At 39.3% G+C, this 24,148-nt stretch overlaps 1 protein-coding gene and 1 long non-coding RNA gene across 2 annotated transcripts in view; both read left to right on the top strand.

Moving 5' to 3' along the window:
• Positions 1–19,060, top strand: part of LOC119912236 — a 60,755-nt gene extending 41,695 nt beyond the window's left edge. Inside the window, exon 3 of the long non-coding RNA XR_005446102.1 lies at positions 18,932–19,060. This is a non-coding gene — a long non-coding RNA (uncharacterized LOC119912236). The remainder of the gene's footprint in view (positions 1–18,931) is intronic.
• Positions 1–24,148, top strand: part of LOC119912223 — a 359,916-nt gene that overhangs the window by 291,494 nt on the left and 44,274 nt on the right. The gene's annotated exons all lie outside the window — the stretch shown is intronic.

The following is a 24,148-nucleotide window of genomic DNA, read 5'->3' as shown; positions in this document are numbered from 1 at the left end:
TGCCACGGAAACATGTGGGGGGGGGCATTTTTGATAGGCTGTTCAGGGAGATGCCAATGGTTGGTTCGTGTCCCTTTGTCAGTTTAACAGTCAGGCCCCGCGTTATCAGCTTCGGAATCAAAAGGTGCCAGTTTTATGGTCGGGATAGCACTTAGAGAAAGCAACTTTGACCCCTCCCCTTCTTCTCTGGGGAGGAGAAAGGAATTCAAAGTAGCTCCAAATTTATTCAATATAAAATGCACAAATCCACACTGTTGTTCACTACACATGCAAGATAAAATAATTTTGGCGTGACAACTTTCCAGAGTTATTTCTAATAGTATTATAAACAGTTATACAGTGTTTTGACATATAACAAGCCTTAAAACGCATGGATCTTTCACTCCAACCAGCGTTCCTGGGTTATATTCCATGGTCTAATCGGCACCTGAGGGCATGCACCACCAATTTTTTGAATGCAGTGCTGTTTTCTCGCTGAACACTGTCTATATTAATTTTCAGTAAATACCTTGTTTGTTTAATGATTGTTGTCTGTGGGAACAGTAGCTTTCCTGATGTCTCTGCTGGTTCCAGGTCATAGCCAAAATATAGTTCATTAAATAACCACTTGTTACAATTTGTTTTTTGTCTAGATTAAACAACTGTAAATAAAATAAAGTGTTGATTACTGATCTTTAGAGGTACAGTGAAGTGGGTTTTACATGTGGACAGGGTCAGGCTGTTTCTACCATCTTCCACAGTCGCTGGAGTCGGCGCCTGCAGCTGCCTTCACCCGCGAGGTGTTAATGTCATGTGACACAGTCCCGTTTTGCAGTGACGGCAAAAGTCAACACAATTTGTAACCAGCATGCCTTATTTTAAATCCAGCATGCATCATGTTAAGTCAGCGCTGCGCAGCGCCGCATGAAGTCAAACGCACCTAATGCATTTCCTCCTGTTTCAAGTCTTTACACTGGGCTAATCTTAGCTAGGCTCCTTACATGCTTGCTTATAACTTTTTTAAGGTGGGTCTCCGACATTGACAGCATTGTGCTGGACTGATTTGTGCAGCGGTGTTCATGAGAAAGAGAGAGATAGGCGAGCGATGTGAGAGAGAGAGAGATGTGCTGCGCTCGGGCGCTCTGCAATCAAATCCGATTTTAAATAGGCGTAGTAAAAAAAAAATTAAAATCAATATGTGGTTGTCAGCGTTGATATTGTGGTGGTCCACCACAAATAAATGAACGTATGGGGAAACACTGTCTGTCCTGTAAATGTCAGACAGCAGACGAAGTTTAAAAGTTAGTGGTTATGTGTATCCTTTTGTAAAAACTGTTGGTTGCAACGGGGTTTCATGAAATTTTTAATGAAAATATCCTTGTGTGATTACAGATCCTGTGAGAAAGAGTCATATCTCCCTTGCTGCCACAGATGATATCCTAAGGAAGAAAATATGGTGTTTCAACCTGGCAGCAGAGAGGGGAAGAAGCTCAAGGAGGTGTGCCGCTATCAGCATCTTTATGGAAGTTCAGCCCACTGTTAATTCACTTTAAGAAAAAGTATGTTGGTATGTAGGGTTTCTGCATGTCTTGAAACATGATTAAAGTTATAATCCTTGAGGTATTAAATAAAAATTTTTGATAGTTTTTATGGTTGTATTTTGTTTGTCCAGTAATACATATTCAATGTATTTACAGTCTGTAGAGACTTTTTTGACCTACAGTGTCTATGTTTGGATAAAAACTGTGTAAGGAAACAATGCATTTAGCATCCCCAGTTATTTTATCTGACATGAGTATTGCTGATAACTGTTGGATCTCTTACGGCCGTAGCAGAGCTGTATTAAGTTGCTAATACAAACTCAATTTTCCTATTTTCTGCTTCTTCACAGTAAAAGCATTTAACTAAAGAACCGCTGGGTGGCTTATAGAATAGTTATAAGAAGTATTTAAGCTTTTATACAGAACAGTAGATGTTGGTCAGCTAGATTTTAAATATTTCTGTAGCCAGTTTTGGCCAGATGAGCAGCTTTATGAACGGATCCAAACTGGATCCGGGCCGGATGAGCCACTTCGTGAACGGGTCCGCAATCCCTATCCGTTTCGGATCCGTCCCGCTGTGCAAGTGGATCCGTTGCGGATCCGTTCCAGACCCTGTGATACTGCCGGTGCGGAGTCAGATTGCTATCTAGGATGCGGGACATTGGATTGTGGGCCACAGACCCGGTGTTCTGTCGATTTATGCTACCTATCGAGATGTGCTACTTAGCGGTTCTGCAAATGCGTATGACCCACAAGCGTGGTCTGTTTCCACGCCCATAAATCTGTGCAACCTTGCTGTTGGGCATGCCATCAAGACTGGCTGATTGTCTGCAATATCAAAACATAAAATCAATAGTAGTCAATCAGAATACACTACCCCTGATATCTTAAATACAAATGGAATAATATAGTATTTCAACATGCTCCCCATCTCCTTACAGTACACATGGAGTGAGTAGTGGTGCAATATAAAATGATTCTTTAGTGGGATCATTATTTGATAGGGTTATCAGAATACGCTACCACTGAAATGATGTCATAATAACTTACTGTGAGAGTTATAACTTTATGGGATTGGAAAAGGAACACATAAGGTAGCATTTTTCGATAGGGCAGGGTGACTCGATAGACTCTGCTATGGATTTGCGCTACGGGGGGGGCATGAAAAGGTCTATGGTTGACCCTTAAATGGGATCAAGTACAACACTGTACTCACTGTCTTATATCAATACTATAACAATTAATATGTATTTACATGATAAATACATGTTATCATTAAAACATATTTCATACTTGTCATTGAGGGGGGTTGAGATATCAGCCCTCAACAGACAGCCGAAGTATCCCAAAGGAGGGGGTAAAAGGTTTGCTCCACTCCCAAGTGCTGCTTGGGTAGTTTCAGCCATAAAACCTACAACATCCAGTGAAGTTGAGATAACAGACTCTATGCATGACTATTAAAATGACAATATTAACCTTGTCCAGAGACTAACCTCAATCTGAACCAGGCTCGATGACCTCAGTGACCATAAAGGTGTCACCCCGACACTTGCCAGAGACTAACTTCATCCGGAACCAGCCTATAAGAACCCTTTTGAATAAAGGTCAAGAGACACTAAACTGCCCTCACACAGGGTAGCCATGGCAACCGTGCCCCCCCTTTCTAATTACTCAAAACATCAAAGAAACCCTTTTAGACCATAGGCCGGACCCCAAAATTGTGAAATTCATTGGTCCCTGCCAAGGAACTAAGTAATTTGTTCACAGATGGCATGTAAAAATTTTTATAAGTAGTGTAAGCATTGTTTCCAACGTTGATGTGTGCACATTTGATGAAGATTGCTAGATTAAAAGTAACCACCTTTGATAAACACATTCTTTGTCCCCTTGGTTCTGTCCCCTACCTTGTGTCCCATAACCATGTAGATAAAGCCCAACTGCTGCCAGAGGAAGTCAGTGATGACACTGCATCCAACTCAGTAAACATGGCCCTTCACTACATCCTAGCAAACTAGTTGACTGTAGCCATGTCAATAAACATACTCCAAATTGTTTGTTGTCCAATCAAAGAGCGACAAAAAAAAAGCTTCAATGCCTACATGGTTATGCTGTCCTTTCAAACACAAATGTGGAGCAACTCTTATTGCCTGAACTTGCCTGAATCAGAGAAAACCAAGGAGAGATCCATCTTTCACTTGCCATGTGTCTTAAACAAGCATGTGCAAAGCGTTCAACACACTGTTCCAACTCCCTGCTTTGGGGAAATTATTTTCTGCATTTTTAAAATACTTAACACTGTACTATTTTGATACAAATTACACAGCCATTTATGAGACCCTTCAAATCCAAATTACAACATACTATTTTGTATTCAAAATACATATTGTATCAGAAATACTTCCCATGTCTGCCTGACCTCATACTGTTTTACACGAGAAGTTTGCAAATTCTGCCAGACATACCTCCCCCAATGCGGCATGGATGCTCCAAATGTTATAGCAATTGTAAAAATTAATTGAAATTGTATGAATTAATTGTAAATTAACAAATGTGAGTGGGAATTCTATGCAGTTCATTGGATGACACTTCCACCAAGACCAGTGTCTTGGAGCTTGTGCATTGCCAGTGTGGGTAACTGCACATGTAGAATGCAGCAGCTACCACGTGTACATGTAGGAACTGCTCCAATGCTGTCTAAGGACGCAACACACAACATTGTGAGCGTGCAGCCATGGCCTAAGTGCATCTTTAAATAACATGACAAATCCAAGTTCATTATTGTCTGGTGTTGTTAATTCACTAAATAGCCCGAGTTAGCCATTGATAATCTAACAATATAATCATGATCCCATAGCATCGAGGAATTGAGTGAAACTTACCATGTAAAGATTTACCTTACTGTACTTTACTGTATTTTAAACAATCATTACAAAACAAATCCCACCTGGACATTGCCTCATGGAGATACTGTAGCCTATGTTGCTTACTTCACCCAAATGAGGTTTTCGAAGACTGTCTGCCTTCTGGCCTCTGGATGTAGGCTCCACTCCACTGTATACTGTATATACTGTAAAACATCCACTCTGAGGTCGGCTCCACCGTCAGGACAGGAAACACATGGAAAAAATACAAAATACAATGTGCGATTAGACAGGAAACAGGACATAACGTAATCTAACTATTTATATCCATGTGTGTTTTAGATCTCTCTTTGCCCCAACACAGCTGATTCAAACTGTCAACTCATAATGAACTAGTGTTGGAGCAGGGAGATATTTAAAACAGGCAGGACAAGGTGTAACTTACTCCTACAGATGTCTGGGAAACACTGTCACAGTACATAAGCTTTACTTCAAATAAGATAAAATCATCCAGCCAGTCTACAAGGAAGGGGCTGAACAATAGAAAAAACTTTTAATCTTAATTTATCTTCTTTATCTTCTTTAAACTTCAGCGTCATAGTCAACATTTTAAGACAAATGCAAATATGACCTACCATACTAAGTTACTTCGGGTGCTAATGTTAGCCAACTTGCAGTATACTACATTTAAAACGACAAATAGCTTAACATTAACGTTACCCACGTGTGTAGTATTTGGTACTTTGCTTAAATTAGTTGCATAAATACCGATAGCGGTAGCTATTTTGATGGCGAACATATGCCAAGACCCATGCATTCAGACTTTTTACAATGTTTCAGGTAATGCTAGTCAGTTACATAGCGTTGCCACGATGTGTGGTGCAGCCATACACTATAGCCAAAACAATGGAGAAGTTACGTCCTTTTGGGGTTGAAAAAAAGTCACTTTATTATTTCCTGTCTGGCAGCAGTGCTGACTTGAGTGCAGAGCCTGCACCAAAAGCGAGTTCAGAGCGGCGTTCAGTTCACACATCCGGGTCTTCGGGCACCGGTTCAAATAATACATGATTGGCCAACGCAAGTTGACAAGGTAACAACACGAGCTTTGATTGGTTCTTAATCTGGCTAACTCTGGCTAACATTTTGTGGTTAGCTTGCAAGATTATATCACAATATATTTTTAATGTGCAACAATTAACGTTGGAAAAAAGCATTAATGTGCTCAACAACAATTTATATAGCCAGATAACCAGTTCCCTGGAGGAGATCTATCAAATCGAAAACTAAGCTCTTGAAAACTCATCTCTTCCGAGAACACTTCCTCTTATAACACCTCTAACTCCTAACCTTTAACATGCACTTCCTGTGCTCGTCTCCCCTACAATTATCTTGTATTGATTGCACTTTTTGTTAACTCTTCCTTCCTTCCCTAGGTATTTACCCCATTGATGTGATATGTACTATGAGCTCTTACTAGTATTTATTGCTGCTCTTACTAGTATGTATTGTCAGTTGTAGATCTGTATTTGATGCTCTGTTGATGCTTGTAAAGGAAAAAAACAGACTTGGCCCACTGCCTATTTCTTTCAGTCCTGGTTCTATACCCCACCAAAGAGCTATTAACACGGACTCTTAACCTGCCCCCTCCTTGTCACACAGATATGCGAAAACTGATAAGAAAGACAGACACCAGAGGAGGGCGCTGCCCCGAATTCCTTGTGTGGACGAATATTTTCTCACTCGCCCCATTCTGGCTGGCTTGCTGGAAGACATCGTTAATTCTTATTTTCCAGCTGGAAAGTCTTTGCTCTTTAGACAAATCTTCTGCTTAGACAGCTCAGTGCTGAAGAAAAACTGAAGCCGATGGCTGGGTCTCACCGTTGTATATAAACAAGGTGCAGATGTATTAAACCATACCCAGGGAGTCCAGAGGCCCAGGGCGATTGGAATTTCCGGTGGTGCCCCGAGAGTTTTATGAATTGATATTTCTGAATATTAATATTGATAATTTTTATTAATGGTAAAGTAGGTATGCTACAACAGCCTGCTACAAAAGATGGTTTTAGTGTATATAGCAAATTTTGCCCTTCGTGACAACTGTGAGGGGGGAAAAAAGTTTTATAACTCACCCGTTTAAATTATATTAAGCCTTAAAATTCTGCATTTTTAGGGCCGTGGGCGCTTTGATTGACAGGTGGCTGCTGTCGCTGTCACACTTAGCCGAGTGACTGCTGTCTGTTAGCTCAGCTAATACAGTCAGTCACGGAGCTCAGCACCTCTGCTCCGTTGGAGCCTTTTGGACATTTCTTCATAGCGATACCGGACAAATAATGGCAGGCTGTGTGATTTATTGGAGAGAAAGAGGACCCTCACAAGCCTGTGCTCCAGCTGGTGAGTCAAATTGTAGTATTTTATTTATGTGTTACAATAATTAGCAGGTACATAACGTTAGCTTGTTAGTATAGCTAACATTACCCGACTAGCTAATTAGCCAGCTTCAAGCTTTGGTAACGATGCTAAAATAACTGGAGTCTGCTAACTGCAGTTTATAAAGAATCATGTACAGAAGTAAAAACTAAGTGTTTGAATTTAGGGTGAAAACATTTTGGAAAAAAAGACATCTGTTAGAAGGTAAGTAGTAAAGTAACACTAATGGCCCACCTGGTCAGGTAACGTTAATGTTAGTTATGTAGAATTAGCTGAATTACAGCCACTTCTGAGTTTGTGTAGGCTCTCCAGCTGCATGTAATTTGAACCCGTGAGGCCCTGTTTACATTCGAAATTCAAGCCTTTTTTGTTATTGTGTAGAAGATTACTTTTGTGACAACACAAAGGTGCATTACAATTCTCTAAAAAGAAATACAAAGTAGTACCGGTTTAACAGTAATTTAACATAAAATAATGAATATATAGTAAGAGCTGACTTGACTTATAAAGTGGTGTCCTGCAGCAAGATTAATATTAGACATATAATGAAACAAAAAAGAGTGTATTGCACGTTGCCATAATTAGTTTAACATGCCAGAGAGGTTATCATGCAGAGGCGATCTCAGAGTTCAGTAGGCTTATGGCAGTTGGGAAGAGGCTGTCAATAACTTTCTACCATTCTTGTTTACAGGAGCCAGATGAGCTGATGGAAGCATCATTCCAGATGAGAAGCACCAGAGTCTAGTTCTACAGATGTCCCAACTTCCAGTGCGGCACTCCCAGATCCTGCTATATATTTACTGTTACAATACATTACTTTAAGTCACACAAAACAACTTTTACATTTGTAACCTTTCAATATTGATGATTCCATGAATGCAAGATGTGATTTTAATCTGGTGAACTTTTGCTTTTGTATTAGAAATCATTTTTGTTATATAAAATCTATCAGACTAAATTTATCTAAAATAAAATCAAATTCTTCATTCATCAGTTTCTTATGTTAATTGAATATAGTATGATCTAACATTTGTAGAGATGCACCTATTTACAGTGCATTCGATCAGCTGTGAGACCTCAGAGTTTGCATCATCACAATTAATGATACCACCTAGTTGGAGTCATTGTTACTCTGTGCAGGTCATTCTTTGGTTCATCACTGAAAGAGTTTCGCTAAATAACCATCTAAAATCTGAGGTGCAAACTTGCTCTGTTTAGGACTGTGAGCTGCACTTTATCTGAGGTGCTGAAGTGAACATTTGTGTGGATCTGTGTTGAGATTTCTGCCTGATCAGAAGTGTTTCAGTAAGTTTCGTTTTTCCACCTCCTACTCTCATCCAGTGCAATCCCAAACAGTTCTGTATCTGCAGACGGTTATTGTGCTTCCTTCAAAGTTGAAATGTGCTATTTTGTCTACAGTTACAATACAACCGTATGCTTGATCTTCTGCATGTAAAGTACATTGTATGTACATCACCACTACTTCACACTAACAATAATGATATTTTCATCAGCTTTAGCTGCAGATATTGCAGGCAGGTTGCTGGGCTGAAGGCAGGCACATCATGAAGTCCTTACCTTAATGTGTTGTGTTCTGAAGAACGGGGTATTTACACATGTTATACAGCCTCATTAGGTTGACAATAAAATTATATTGAACAGATGCATAGTGCATTAATGGTTAATGTTTTATATAAAACTATTAATGTATTCTAATATTTAAAAATTGCAATTAACAATAACACAAACACAAGATTGGAACTTTTTAAAATATGTGGATGTACCAAATGGGTATGGTCAAAATAAAACAATATTTTAAACTAGAAAAGACTCAAGAGCAAACCAAAGCAGTACAATTCTCAAGATTTTATTAATAAAAAATATTTTACATAACATTTACTGGCTCCACATGAAAATACACACAGATTTCTTACAAATAGACAAATGTGACTGAGTATGTCTTTGGCCGAGGATAATATTAATTGTTGGACTGATCTCGCTTTGCCTTCATTAATAAAGATCTTAACCTGAAAACCGTGAACCAAGACTTCTGTGCTGGTTTCACATTTATGTCCTGTGTTAAACTGTTAACAAAGGCTGACTGCCTCATCCATCCATGAGGATCTTTTTGCTGATCTGCTAAGTGGGGCAGGTGCAGTTGACTACATGAGGGCTGATGCATATGCTTTGGAAAGGAAAAACATGTTTATAAAATATTACACACATTCACAACAACCTCTTAGCTTCTATCGTGGTTGAAATGCAGAACTACCGAGAGAAAGCTGTGGAAAAGGCAGATCATGTAGTTCACAAGTTGCACATGTGTGAAAAAAACAGAAGAAAAGACAATTCTTCTTGTATTGTGAGCCAACGCTGCCACCTTGTGACTAAAGTGGCATTAGCTTTTGTTTGCGCAACAATATAATAATAATAATAATAATAATCCTTATTTGTAGAGCACTTTTCAAAAACAAGTTACAAAGTGCTTTAACAAGTGTAAAGAATAATACAAAAAAACAAGATAAGAGCATGAAAAATTTATATAAAATTAGTAAAATACAATAAAACAAAAGGGATAAAATAAAGTCAAATAAGATCGGGAAAAGCTCTCCATTAAAAGTATGTTTTAAGAAGGGACTTAAAAGAGTTCACTGACTCAGCCGACCTGATTTCCTCGGGCAGGCTGTTCCAGAGCCTCGGGGCCCTGACAGCAAACGCTCTGTCCCCTTTACTTTTCAGTCGAGACTCTGGAACAGACAACAGACCTCTGCCCGAGGATCTCAAGGTACGTGCTGGTGCGTATGGGACTAAAAGGTCAGAAATATAACAAGGCGAGAGGCCATGAAGAGCTTTAAAAGTGATCAATAGAATTTTAAAGTCAATTCTAAAACATACTGGGAGCCAGTGTAATGAAGCTAAAATAGGCATGATAAATTGGTTAGCTTGCTCACAACGATGTTTATCGGTTTGATGCTCTGATTTAACAAGGCTGTGATGGCATGACAGTTTTTTAACAAGGCATGACAGTGTGCCTGCGCAAGCTTGGACGTATGACTTATGGAATTTCTATAGTCATATGTCACAACCCCGTTTTAACAACTAAGCAATCTTTGCAACTTTGAGCACAAAATTAAGCTATTTGTCAAAAAATATTTGGCAAACTATGTGGGTAATCAACATTGTAATGAAATGTCTCTGAAAAGTCACAGCCATATACTCTATACAGTATTTCAATTGTGCACACAATTTGACCAATAATCTTGATTAATTTACCCCTCAAGATTGAAGTCCTTGTCTTGTTTTAAGTTAAAGGGAGGAGCATAACTGGTAACAGTCTAATTTGAAAGATTTAAAAAATAATAATAAAATTGACATGACCTTTTGTGCTTTCTAATCATATTGAGTAATTAAATATATGAGCATGGCCTTGCTAAGTGTTGCTAACTTGACGCTAAAGGGGTACCCAGGTCATTAAAAAGCATCACCAAAAGGCTTTGACCAAGAATGAAAACAACACAGTAATAACGCACAGGTCGAAGATGCTCTTTTCTATCTTCGGAACGTTAGATGTAGCCTACAACTCCAAACTCCTGACTTCCGGGTATGCAGCGCACAACCGCTTACTACTTAGCTTCTGGGTTACGAAAAAACCCAATGCAAAATTGAGGAATAAGTTTTAAACACACGTATTTTAATTTCTGATTTCCATCTATAAACACATCATAGATAGTCGGATAACAAGATTGTTTTTCGTTATCCGTTTTTTAATATCAGTGTAAAAAAGTAATTGGTTGTTTTTTGTTTCCCTATTTACTAATTGTTATTGGGTTAATGAGCCGTTTTTCATTTTTGATGTTTCAAAACGGAAATTCATTGGCCGCCAAATACATAGACCGGTATTAAAGCACTAGACATTAAATCCAGCATGGCTGTTTGGTTTAGTTTCATTGGTGCATTGATTGTTTCCATGCTCTATAGTATTGATACAGTGTAAGCTGCTTGCATAAAAAAAAATTTCATCAATGAGGAAATCTATCGTAAACCCCACAGTATTGCTGAAACCACCTGATGCATAATCCTTCTTCATGTTGACTGTAAAACAGTTTACATCCTTTATAAAAAGAAAATAATAATAAAAATAAATATGCTTTGTTTTAGGAGCACTGATCAATGCCTCTGCCCAAACACGTCAGTACTACTTTGAGAGTACACCACTGAACTGGACTGAAGCTCAGAACTTCTGCAGACGGGTCTACACTGACCTGGCCACCATAGAAACCATATCTGACGTCAGTGCTATATTCAACACCACACCAAGCTACACAGGCAAGTTCTTAATTGTGGAAACATATACAGAACATAGTGTATATGTACTCATGTATAATCATATACATACAAACAGCCAGACAACAATATATATGATAAAGTGGATGTAATGTACAAAGGTTACGATATGGTAAGTTCTATGAGTACAGGCGGAGCCCTCTACTGTTCTCTATGAGTTCTACCTCCACTAATCACACACACACACACTTGCCCACTGAAATTCAGCCCAGGACTCAGACAGAGAGGCCTTTTATGTGAGTGCCCTTTGAGGGCACGCAGAAATATTTTTGCGGTTATTTTAATACAAAGTAGTGTTTTTGTTGTATACAGTGAATCAGTTTATACTGAAGACCTTCAAGAAATTTCAGGATGACACCTGCCTCCTCAGTTTGTATAAGCAAGGCAACTCTGCACTGAACAAGACCAGGTCAGGCAATATAATCAAAACCTACAATGTAGTCCCATAAAATAGAGCAGTGTGTATGTGTGTGCATAAAATCAAATCCCTCATCTTCAGCCTTGAGTAGGCCTATCCCTGGCTCAGCTTCCCCTGTGCTGTGCCACTCTGCTTGTACTGACTGTACAGCTGCATATGCACGAGAAGAACATAAGTAATAAATATGACTAACAAGAACCATTTTCTAATTCTATATAGGCATAATATAATTGCCTACACAGCCCTGCACTCTGCCCCTGTACCTGCAGTTCCTCCTGTTCCTTCTCTCCCTCCTCATCAACATTACTGTGGTCATCATCACTCTGTCTTTCTGCATCACCTGACCTTAACAGCTAATATACATACAAACATACAGAGATTCCTTGCTTCCTTGCAAACTGTTGATTATAATATAGGCTATATACATATGTATATATAATGTATACATAAATACATATAAATAATTTCAGTATGCTATGCAGTAGCCTCCTAATTGTGCACCTGTCTCTGCTTGTGCAGGGTCCAGCATTTTTTTTACTTCTTAATTCAGATTTTTTCTGCACCACACATTTCTTTTATCTCTTTCACTCTTTTTGTCTCATTTACCTTCTCTGTTGCCCTTATCACACAACCAAGCACTTAGTTCATCCCCGACAAAACGTTTGGAGATTGAACTTGCCCAAATGGAAAGTAAACTCCTCTGATCAGTACCGTTGAGCCAAACAGGTTTCAGCAAAAATGAGGACCAGTCTAAGTTGGGAGGGGTGGCTCATATCTCCCCTCAAAAGTTCACTGCAGCTTGGCTGGCGCAGTTGTGGATCATAAAGGTTAACATTAGAAAGTGAAAATAAAAACTCCTGAACCCCAGCCTGTTGGGCTCGAAATGGACCAGCCTGGATGGCCAGCCCGCCCCTGCATATATCCGACTAATAGGATGTCGCAAAGGGTGTGACGTATAAATAGCAGTGTCCCTACTGCCTTAGCATCCAGCCACTTCTTCAGTATACGGTGTCGGAGGAGAAGGGCTCATCCATAGAGTGCTCTGCCTGTGCTCATAGAACTAGGGTTAACATATCGTAACCTTCATTCTACACAGGGTCTGCCCTCTGCTGGACTCTATGGGTACAGTGGGTGGAGCCAGACAAACCCAGTTGGTCACAGATCCTGGGTAGCACTTATGAGCTCAGTTCCAGACATGGAGCTCGACATAGCCAAGAGATAGAGATCCACAAACAGGCACTGAAAGGGCCACGATGCCATTGTGCAGATCTTTTCAACACACGCCCCGCTGAAAAGGGTCGTAGATACTGCCACACTTTGAGTGGAATGTGCATGCACCACTGAGGGCGGGTATGTTGTTCCTTGGGAGATTCACTCACAAAGACAGCCTGTCAGGCTTGTCTTGGACAGGGCATGACCAACTGCTGAATCACTGAAACAGACGAACAACTGACCAGTGCTTCCAATGGTGGCGGTGTCCTCTACATAGTATGTTAGAGCACGGACCGGACACAATGATGCAGATGCAATCAGTAATCCCTGTACCCTACTTGGACGACAATGGTCGATGTCTTCTCGCACCTTGTAGAAAGCGTGTCACAAGGGCATGAGCAAAGACTGTTCTGTCCCCAAGCCCCTCGTGACCGGACAGATATCTGCTATATACACATTGATGGTGGAGTGAGACAGCCCCTACTCCATCAGACCTTGCAGTAATGAGATAACAGATCCCACCAAACAGGTAGAAGACCTGTCTCCCTCTCAATGCATCAGTGCTAAAAGCCAAACCACTTAGTTTTGTAGCAAGACATGGTGGATTGTCTGTACAACCTCAGCAGATAGACCATCCTGTCTCTGCCTTTCTCCTTCAGGACACCGGTATCGCTCCTATGATGCCTGACTCTTGTGACAGAGCCCCCAAGACCAGTGGTACAGGCCAGGGCTCTGTCACAGTCATCTGCTTCGTCACTATGCATCGCTGCAGCCTTTTGAGGTCCAGATGCAGATGAAACAACATTGTAGCTGTTGCATGTACAGAAAGCCCAGAGGCCCAACAGCTGCATCACTGCTGCCTGTCTCAGTTCTAACAGATACACTCTTAGGGTGGCGGCGTTGAGCAGAATTCCCAGGTACTGCACTCGCTGCAGCAGCTGGGGGGAGCTCTATTCCCAGTTACATTACATTTATTCATTTAGCTGACGCTTTTTATCCAAAGCGACTTACACTAGTCGCTAGAATACATCAGCTTGTGCCGTTGTAGCTAGTCAGCTGAGTGCCTTATCGGTTTGGTTGAGCAGATGTTGACAATACGATTTCTGTGTTTTAGTAACACACACACACACACACACTGTCAGTGAGCTTGCAGCATGCCCGTGGACACTGTTGTGAGTGTACTGGGAATGCAGAGTTATTTGCATCGCTGCATTGTGTCGCTGTTACAGCAGCAGCCTTACGTTCCGCAGTCAGCCTTGCTAGCGAGGAGGAAGTCCAGCCAGGCCCTCCTACTGTCTCGCTCGAGCTTAGCTGTGAGAGCAGTGTTGGCCATAGGTTGGAACATTAGTTTTGCATCGGTGAACGTGCGGTTTTGTGGAGACTGGAGCACGTAACTCAACCGAGCCAAAGATGAAGTGGTTTGGTGGGGAAGATGCTCTTTCGGAATGTTTTGTGTTTAATCAGTGAGGATTAATGATCAGAACAATGGCATGCTGGACACAAAACGGAGGGAAGAGATCTGGCGGTGAGCATCAGACTCTCTCTCATTCTCATCCCGCACCCTGTGCTTGTCAGCCCCAACCAAAGCAGCAAGCATTCTCTTCCGTCCTGCTATACCGGAAGAGACGCTATAGTAAACTAACCTAGCTGCGCTGTGACCGCTCAGCGAAAGAGATGTCGGCAGGGCGCTGTGTCTGTTATGTAACAAGCTAGCACTGCCAGTGAGCTAGCGACATGCCCGTGCAAATCCTCGTGAGCGCGCTGGGAAGCTGATTGTAGCATGAACCGGGCAGTCTAGCTAGCCGGGAGAGCGGCGTTCAACACAGCTAGCTTGATGGGGGTTGGTGGTAGGAAAGTAGCGTGTTTAAGAATGTAATGTGTTTTAATAAACAGTTTAACATTCACAAAAGCATCACCATAGTGTATACAAGCAAAACATGTTTTAGGACAGCGGCTTCTTGAACACAAGGCCGCAGGGAAGTGTGTGCATGTGATTGGAGGAGGTAGAACCCATAGAGTCCAGTAGAGGGCAGAGCCTGTGTGAGATGAAAAATAGAGGAGGCATAACTTAAGGGATAGTAGATACAGTAAAGTTGTTTACATTTAATGTACATTTAGCAACTATTTTAATTCCAACTGTTTGAACAGGCAAGGCTTGGATAGGCCTCTATGATCACAGCTGGAGATGGTCGTTGAATAACAGCAGCTTCTATGGTGACGGAGACACAGAGTTTAGAAACTGGTATCCTAGAGTCTCAAACAATCATATTGGACAACTGGAACCGCTCTGTGTGACGCTTCAAAACTATGAATTCATTGGAACGTGGATGGAGTCTAACTGCAACTCCCAAAGTAGATTTGTGTGCTACAATGGTGAGTTTTCTTAAAGCATATGACTTCACAAAGGGCTAAATAGATCTTCTGCATAGTATATTATTAATAATTTTTCTTCATCAATATATTTCCAGGTACCGTAATACCACCATTTGTAAAAGTCGACACACCTTTGAAGTGGACTGAAGCTCAGAGATACTGCAGGGAGAATTACGTCGATCTAGCCAGGTACAGTGTGCACTAATAAAGACTCCAACACATACAATAGTTCAGTACTGAAGCAACTACTTAACAACTACTATCTGTTCTGTTGATAAAATTCAGCTTGTTCCGTATTGTGACTCATATTGTCCCAAATTGATTGGAAATCTGTCCTACTGTTTTATTTGATTATTTTTGTAATTTGAATCCATCCTGTTTGTTCATTCATTATTTTATAATTGCTTTGTCTTCAAGTTATATATATTTAATACTTTGTTTTATGAGTGTAAGGCACTTTGAGCTTTTTCATGTGGTATGATGATGTTGATGATGATGATCATTGTGATTACAAACAGTATTAGTGAAAGAAACATAGCACAGATAGTATATGTCAATTGTAGCGTGATTATGTTGCACTGATTTTAAGATGTTAATTAACAGCTACATTGTACAGGATGCTGAACACTTTATCAAATCCTTAAAGTTCCCATGAATCGGATATTTGCTTCTGTATATGTATGTGTTTCCTGTTAAAACACAAAGCTAGGGAAGGACTTGTCGCAAATATTGATTGACGTTTGCAGTAGCCAATAGCGCTGAACAACATGTTAATTACTTTCCCACGTAACAAAAAAGCCATGTGAAAAGTAATTATATTTAATTAGTAAGTGAATGGTCTTCCCAGAAACTGTGTGAAGCCAGAGACTGTTGTATGGGGCACTTAATAAGTGGGGGGTATGGGGGTCCTTCCCCAGAAGATTTTGAGCATTAAACACTTAATTTCCTGCATTCTAGCAAACAATTCTTCTCCAATTTCTGCCTTTTCTGCACCAATTTATAGTGGAATTATATAAAGGGAAACACAAAATTCAGGTGGTGATTCAAAATATATAATTATAATAGAATATAATGTAGTGAGGCTCTCAGGCATTCTTTATTGCTTTTAAATATTTTTCTCCTGTAGATTAACTTATTTAATATCATCCCGTGCAGTCGATATTGACTACGAGCTATTTACAGCGTACCCAGCTGTATTCTAACATTAACTTAGCTCTCCTTATTAGCTAGGCTCCTTACATGCTTGCTACTAACTTTTTTAAGCTGGGTCTCCACATTGACAGAGTTGTGGTTGGACTGATTTGTGCAGCTGTGTTCATGAGAGGGAGAGAGAGAGATGGACGAGCGCCAGGATGTGCTGCGTGAATATGCACTTCCTGTAGCTCTGAAATCAATATGTGGCAGTCAGCGTTGATATTGAACGTATGGGAAATACTGTAACTTATCTGCTCATGTTCAAAACTTTCTGCACATTCAGAATTTCTCCCACGTATCTGTGGTTTCTGACATGTAAAGAAAAAAGTCGTAATATTTGGAGACTAACATAATTAGCCTATTTAAAGAGAATTCATAATATTTTACTACATGCCCTAGACTGCATTACTTAACTGATTCCCTGGAAGTATCCCCTTGACCATCCGATAGACACAGAACTGGATGGGACGAGTAGGTGCAAAACTAACCGACAACACCTGTGATCAGGCAGATTTCTCAGGACAAATCCACACACGTTAACTTCAGCACCACTGCCGCTTACAATCCCCAACAGCGCAAGTCAGGGCTTCAGTTTTTAACATTACATAGCTTATTGAAACTACTGTATATGTCCGCTTTGGCACAAACTGTCTGCAGCTCACAGCGCGAGGTAGGTCCAAGTCACTCGCTGGTGTCGGCAGCGAAGTTGCTTTCAGGGTAAGTCATGTTCATGGTGTATTATAATAATAAATAAACACTTTTCCATGGTAATACCAAGAAAGAGAGTGTCAGTTTTCCAGTTTACACAGTAAACACCGTGTGGGTAAAATTTTACAGATGATTCTCTGACTTCCCGTTCCTGTGAAGGCAGCAGGTTTCAATGGCCTTAGAATTTCCAACTAACAAACGCCCTCCCGAAAGCAGCTCAACGCCCCTCTTTCCAAAATATTGCTTCCAGCGCCCCCATTGTCCTCGGAACACCCCCTGGGGGGCGGTACTGCTTACGTTGAGAAACACTAAGCTAGCTGTTACTTTAGCAACAAGTAAAGCTATCTGTTCTTCAACAAACTCTGTAAATCACTGATAGTTGAGGCAGGGCAGCCAAGGGACATCAGAGGGAGAACCAGAAAATATTGCTCTCCATTAAACATGATCCATTTTCACCAAGATCTGTGAATAAAGATGTGTTTTTGTTTTTGTACAGTAATCAGTGAGGCCCAGTCAGACCCCAGAAAAACTACAGTCATAAAAATGAGAAAGCTTTTCATTGGACGCTCCATTAATAGACGCCCCAGAGTGCAGGATCAGATCAGTCATCAACATTTTAAAATAATTTTCCAGGAAATGACATACTCTAAAATCCCGTCAAGCATATCTTCAAAACAACATTTTTTATCATTGTTGGGTTGGGTATTGGTGACATATAGTGCAAGGCATGTGCAATAAAAACAAATCAACATCGGTTTTGATTTCATTGGGACCTAAATTATATTTCCCAACAATCACTACCAATGCACTGTGTCTGATTGGTGCCGTGTCTTATGTTTTACTCAACCTCCCCTTGATGTGTATATGCTGTTGTTTCTCTCACAGTGTACGAAATGTGGCAGAAAATGACTACATCACAAACCTGGCAGCTGGGGACTCTGTATGGATCGGTTTGCACTGGGAACAGCTGTGGTCTGATGGGAGCAACTCGCTGTTTCAGAACTGGGCCGGTGGGCAACCAGACAGCGCAGAGCAGTGTGTCACCACATCGTTCAGTAACTCAGGACTGTGGTCAGATGATAGCTGCTCCCTCACTTTCCCGTTCATCTGTTACTCAACAAGTAATGTTATTTCTACTCACATACTGTATAGAGATTCATTGTGGCATTAAGGCAGTCGAGTTAATTATTAGCAATTATATATTGTACCTTTAAGATCAGAAGTACACTCATTCTAGACTTGTGTACATAGGAAAGTCTGTTAAGGCAGAAACATGAATGTTCTGTATTTTTAATGTTCTTCTGCTAAATGCTGTTCAGAAAGTTATATACAGCAGATAAACCTGTGGAAATCTAGTGATCATGTTGTAAGCAGCACAGTACGTAAAACTTACATTACTAAAGAAATGGCATTTCTTGTCTGTAAGGTGAATGTTTGCATTCTATAAATGTGTGCTCAGTAGACACAGGACCTCCAAAATAAAATAAAATGAAAACTATCAATACAGAAATCTGCAAATAAAATAAACGTTTTGCGACAACAAAAACAACAAATACCATAAACATTGTCATCTATAGCTTACAAAAATGTTTCTCATCAGTATAATGCTGTTTAAACTGATGAATTCTTAATTTATTGTTCATTACCAATGTCTTGTGAAACACACACTGTGATGTGGTTAGATGTAAAATGTGACATAATTTTTGCTAACACAAACTTCAGTATTAAATAATTTTATTTCACATAGCCCCATCAGGTTTTATTAACAATGGGATACAAAATGGATCAACCTTAAAAGCAAGCTGGAGGATAAATAATTTTTCACGCAATGTTTTTTGTTGATAAATTAATTCACTTCTCTTCTTCTGTCTCAGCTCCTCCAAAAACAGAAGACTTCAGATCAATAGGACAAAATGAGACCAGTATCACTCTGCAGTGGAATAAAGTGAACAACAACTTCAGCTTTATTCTCCAGTTTAATGATGCAGAGATCAACATCACTGCACCAGATGGAGATGGACCAGTAACTTACACAGTCTCATCTCTCACTGCTGCAACTGAATACACATTCACTCTCTTCTCTGTGTTTGAGAACGTCAGAAGCAGCGGAGTAAACATTACTGCAGTTACCGGTAATATATGTCACTTTATTTCTATGCTCTGTATGTTAGCGAGCCATCATCTGCTTTTCAGAGCACCAGTGTAAAACTAAGACGTATCTACTGGGTATAATATTCATTAAAGTAATGTGCTACTCAACAACATGCATTTTTTTGCATGTTAATTTAACTCAGCATTGCTTTGTCCAGCACTGTAAAATCCTTTTAATTTTATGAAAATGTTTTTTTTAAATTTTGGTACATTGTGATTTTTAATTTATCATGGAGTACATCTGTTAGTAAATTGAAGAATTGTTTCACTTGCTCTTTCCCTGACAGACAACATTAGTTTTTATTAACTTTAGGGTAAAAAAAAGAACCACCTTTAACTGACATTACTTAATATTTATTACACTAAATAAAATTTTTTTCAATGTTTTGTTTGTCTGTCTCAGCTCCTCCAAACGTAGTAAACTTTAAATCAACAGCACAAGATGTCACCAGTATCACTCTGCAGTGGAACAAAGTGAACAACAGCGTCAGCTTTATTCTCCAGTTTAATGATGCAGAGATCACATCACTGCACCAGATGGAGATGGACCAGTAACTTACACAGTCTCATCTCTCACTGCTGCAACTGAATACACATTCACTCTCCTCTCTGTGTTTGAGAACGTCAGAAGCAGTGGAGTGAGCGTTACTGCAGTTACTGGTAAGATGTTTGACTTCATTAATGTGTATTTAACCAGAATAACATTTTCATCTTGCAGCTTTGGATCTGCACCAAATTTGATAAGTATAACAATAGTTCCGCCCTGAACGTGTCCATATGCCAATATTCACTCAAAGTCATAGCGCCACCTGCTGACACGTTTTATGCTGTAATGTACTACTCCTACCAGGTTGGATGTATCAACTTCAAAACTGTCCCAGAAAACCCATAACACATTGATGAAGCTATGATGTTAAATTTGTGAGTTTAACATCATAGCGAAGTCCCATACTCATAGCGCCACCTCCTGGCAAGCACCTTCAAAGAAGCAGCCCCCTTGGCACGTTTCACCTACATGTATGAAATTTCTGTGGCATGTGTATCGTGTCCAGACGTACCAAAAGCCTCTTTGCCATTTTGAATTTTATGGTCATTTTTGGATGATTTACACACTCCGTACTTTAACGAACTCCTCCTAGGCATTAGTCCGATCGACTTCAAATTTCTGCTGTGCCTTATAAAGGCATTGACGATGAAAAGTTGTGCTATCTGCAAGTTTTTGTCAATGGGCGTGTCCGTGGCATGGCGTCCGAAATCGCTGATTCGCCGTGAAACAGGAAGTTGCTATAACTTCAGTGTGCATGCTCAGATCTGCACCAAACTGCACATGTTGGAAAGAGTCCCGCCCGGAACACATCCATATGCCAACAAACACACAATGTCATAGCGCCTCCTGCTGGCAACAGGAAGTGTCAAGGGAATTAATCAGATGGATTTTAGACTGTGCCTTCTAAAGGCATTGACGATGAAAAGTTGTGCTGTTTTTGTCGATGGGCATGTCCGTGGTGTGGTGTCAAGGATCAACAGTTCAGCATAAAACAGTAAATTTATAATAACTTTAATGTGCAAGCTCTGATCTGTACCAAACTTTACATGGTCGATAACAGTCCCATCCTGAACACATCTACATGAAAATATTCACTCAAAGTCATAGCATCACCCACTGGTAAAAGAAGTAAGGTGTTTCTGACAAAACGTGGCTGCCTCACACCAGAGGGCTTGCCCAACGCTGCTTACAGCTTTAACTTATTACTTTAACTTATTACTTGTTTTCTTTTTTTTTTTAAATGCATTTTCATTTTATTTTTTATTTTTTGATATATCATGCAACTGAAATTTGTTTGTCTCATTATGAATTACCAATTCATCTTAAAATATTTGTCTTTCCATGTTAACAAAAACCATCTTTCTAAAACATCTCTGACTAGTATTTTGGCAACAAACTGCAACAAACAGTACAACTTACAATATAGAAAATGCTTAAAATGACAAAAAAAAGTACTGGTTAGAACTGGTTCTTTTTTATTATCAGTGGTAACAGTGTTAAGGCATTAGACAAAAAATCCAGCAAGGCTGTTTGGTTCAGTTTCAGTGGAGCATTCATTGTTTAGTCATGATACAAAAAAAAATCTCATCATCAAGGAAAATGCAACTCCACAATATAGCTGAACCCACCTGAAACACAGTGCCTTTTTATGTTCACTTTTAAAGAGTCTGCATGCTTTATAAGTAATTAATAAAAATTGAATGTGCTTTGTTTTAGGAAATCGTCAGTACTACTTTGAGAGTACGCCACTGAACTGGACTGAAGCTCAAAGCTTCTGCAGAGAGGTCTACACTGACCTGGCCACCATAGAAACCACAACTGACTACTATGCTGTGAGCAACACCAAACTAAACTACCTAGGCAAGTTCTGAAACTGGAATAACATACTGTACATAACATAAACATAACATATACGGTGTGTGTAATATATATATATATATATATATATATATATATATATATATATATATATATATATAAAATTATAAAATATGATAATGTGGAATGTAAAAGAACAACAAAGGCCCTCACTGAAATACATCCATAGTATTGTTTCAAAGAGTAATCAACTGGAACATTTATTGTATGACTGTAATCTGTTTTGTCTGTATTTGTCTAATTAAATTCTCTCCTCTGGGTATTTTTAATGTCCCTGGGTACAACATGTTCAGGAGGGACCGAGACAAGGGTAAAGGTGGAGGATTATTAATCTATGTTAAAGAGACAATTATATGCGGTCTCATTGAGTGGTCACATGTAACCGACATGGAATGTATTGGATTGAATATTTCAATGTCTCCAGAAATGTATTTTACTGTTGTCTGTCTGTATTGACTACCATCATCTAAAAGCTTGTTTTATGAGCAGCTATACAGAATACTTAAAGAATGTGACGGTTAAAAAATATTATATTAATGGGTGATTTAAACATAAATTTGGATAATAAATCAGATAGAAAAAACTTAAGGAGATAACAGGCCAGTTTAGTCTTACTCAATTGGTGCAAGGACCAAATGGAGTAACCAGTTAATCCCCAACACAAATTGATCTGATGTTCACAAACAGACCTGAAAGAATAACAAAGTCCTTTAACTTGTTAACTGGCTTGTCTGATCATAATACAAACTGACTGGTCTCACATTTTATCCAGTGAAGAAGTTGAGAACAGCAGAACTATACAGAACTTTAAACAAAGTAATGTCCTCCTTCGCAAGGAAGGTGCAACACAAACTTATACATAAAAATACTTTAACATGGCTTAATGAAACTATTCGACAACAAATGAAAGAACAAGACCTGGCATTGAAAAGAGCACTTAAATCAGGTAAAAGTAATGATAGGCTTATCTTTACATCACTTCGAACTAAGGTAGTGAGGAATATAAAGAAGGCTAAAGTTGAGATTTTTTATTAGCGTTATTAATGATGCCAGGGGAAATGGGAAATCTGTCTGTAAAAATGTCAGTAGACTAACTAGAAGTAATAAAGATCAGAGAACAAAGGAACCTGAACTTATGGAATTTTAACACACATTATGATGACTTGATAGCAAGTACTATGATTATTTCTTTTATAAATTCAGTTGAGGAGTTGGCCCAGAGCTTCTCTCCTAGAACTACAGATTGTATCCCAATCAATGATGCCAAGCCAATTTTTAGAATAACAGAAATAACTGAATCAGAGATTAAAAACGTTATAAGCTCCTTAAGAGACTCAAAAGCAAAGGATGCGTATGGATTGGATACCACATTTTTTTAAATCAAACAAGGATGTCCTAGTCTGTCCAATTGCTCGTGTGATTAATTTATCAATTATGCATGGTATTTTTCCAAGCAACTGGAAGACAGCTGTTGTGACACACATTTTTAAGGCAGGTGACTGAACAACAGTGGGAAATTAAAGACCCATCAGTATTTTTCCCATGGTATCAAAGTTTGACGAAAGACCCATCTTTCAAAGCAGCTGACTACTCATCTGAGCACAAATTACTTTCTTTTGCAACCAATGAAATTTGGATTCCGTTTCAGTCACTCTACCAAAACAGCCAACTGTTATTTTATTGAAAATATAAAATCAAAATTAGATGAAGGTGGTGAAATAGGAGGAGTTTTGGGAAGTAAACCATGAAGAGTTTGACAAGTAAACCATGAGGTACTCCTCTCAAAGCTATCCTTTTTAAATTTTTCCAAAGATGCAATTAAATGGATGACCTCATACCTAAGCAACAGGAAGCAAAGTGTACATATTTGCAATGCTCAGGCTACATACCTATGTAGTATGAGGGTTTTGGTATGGGTAATAAGTATTTCTTCCCACTTCAGTCTCAGTAGATTCAGTATACGTCCAGAATTAACCAGATTGACCTTGGACCAGAGGCTGGAAACTCAAATTTTAACACTTTATTAACAAACGACTAAAACAAACAAAAACACCATAAGAACTGGGCAACATACAGACCCACTTAGCGCCACAAAAACCACTCTACATTTCACTGTAATGGTCACAGCTACTATGAGTGGATCAACAATACACACCGTGCAGACTCACGGTTCGTATAACATTATGATAACTGAATAAACTACAGTATAATTGCACAGAAGACAGTAATATTACACGTTACCCTAGCCCAAAATTGAATAATAAATTCTAAAATAGTGTATTTTGCACCTTTAATTTAAATGTACTGCTATATACACAAAAGTGCAATAACATGTGGTTTGCAAACACTTTAAACAAATAAGATGCTTTTTACCAGCAGTATTCCCTTTACACAGTAGCAATAAAATATTTCTTGTAAACTCAACTTAAACATTAATTTTATAAAATCAAATATTAAACCAAAGCTATTTTCCACTGCCAGGCCATTACTCTTTATTTTTTACCACCGGAGTCCA

The sequence above is a fragment of the Micropterus salmoides genome, unplaced genomic scaffold, assembly GCF_014851395.1.
Source record: "Micropterus salmoides isolate LMB-PRFRI ecotype aquatic unplaced genomic scaffold, ASM1485139v1 Ms_hic_scaffold_2, whole genome shotgun sequence".
Classification (NCBI taxonomy): Eukaryota; Metazoa; Chordata; class Actinopteri; order Centrarchiformes; family Centrarchidae; genus Micropterus; species Micropterus salmoides.
Note: the sequence above shows the minus strand (reverse complement) of the source record. Positions and strands in the feature narration are given on the sequence as shown.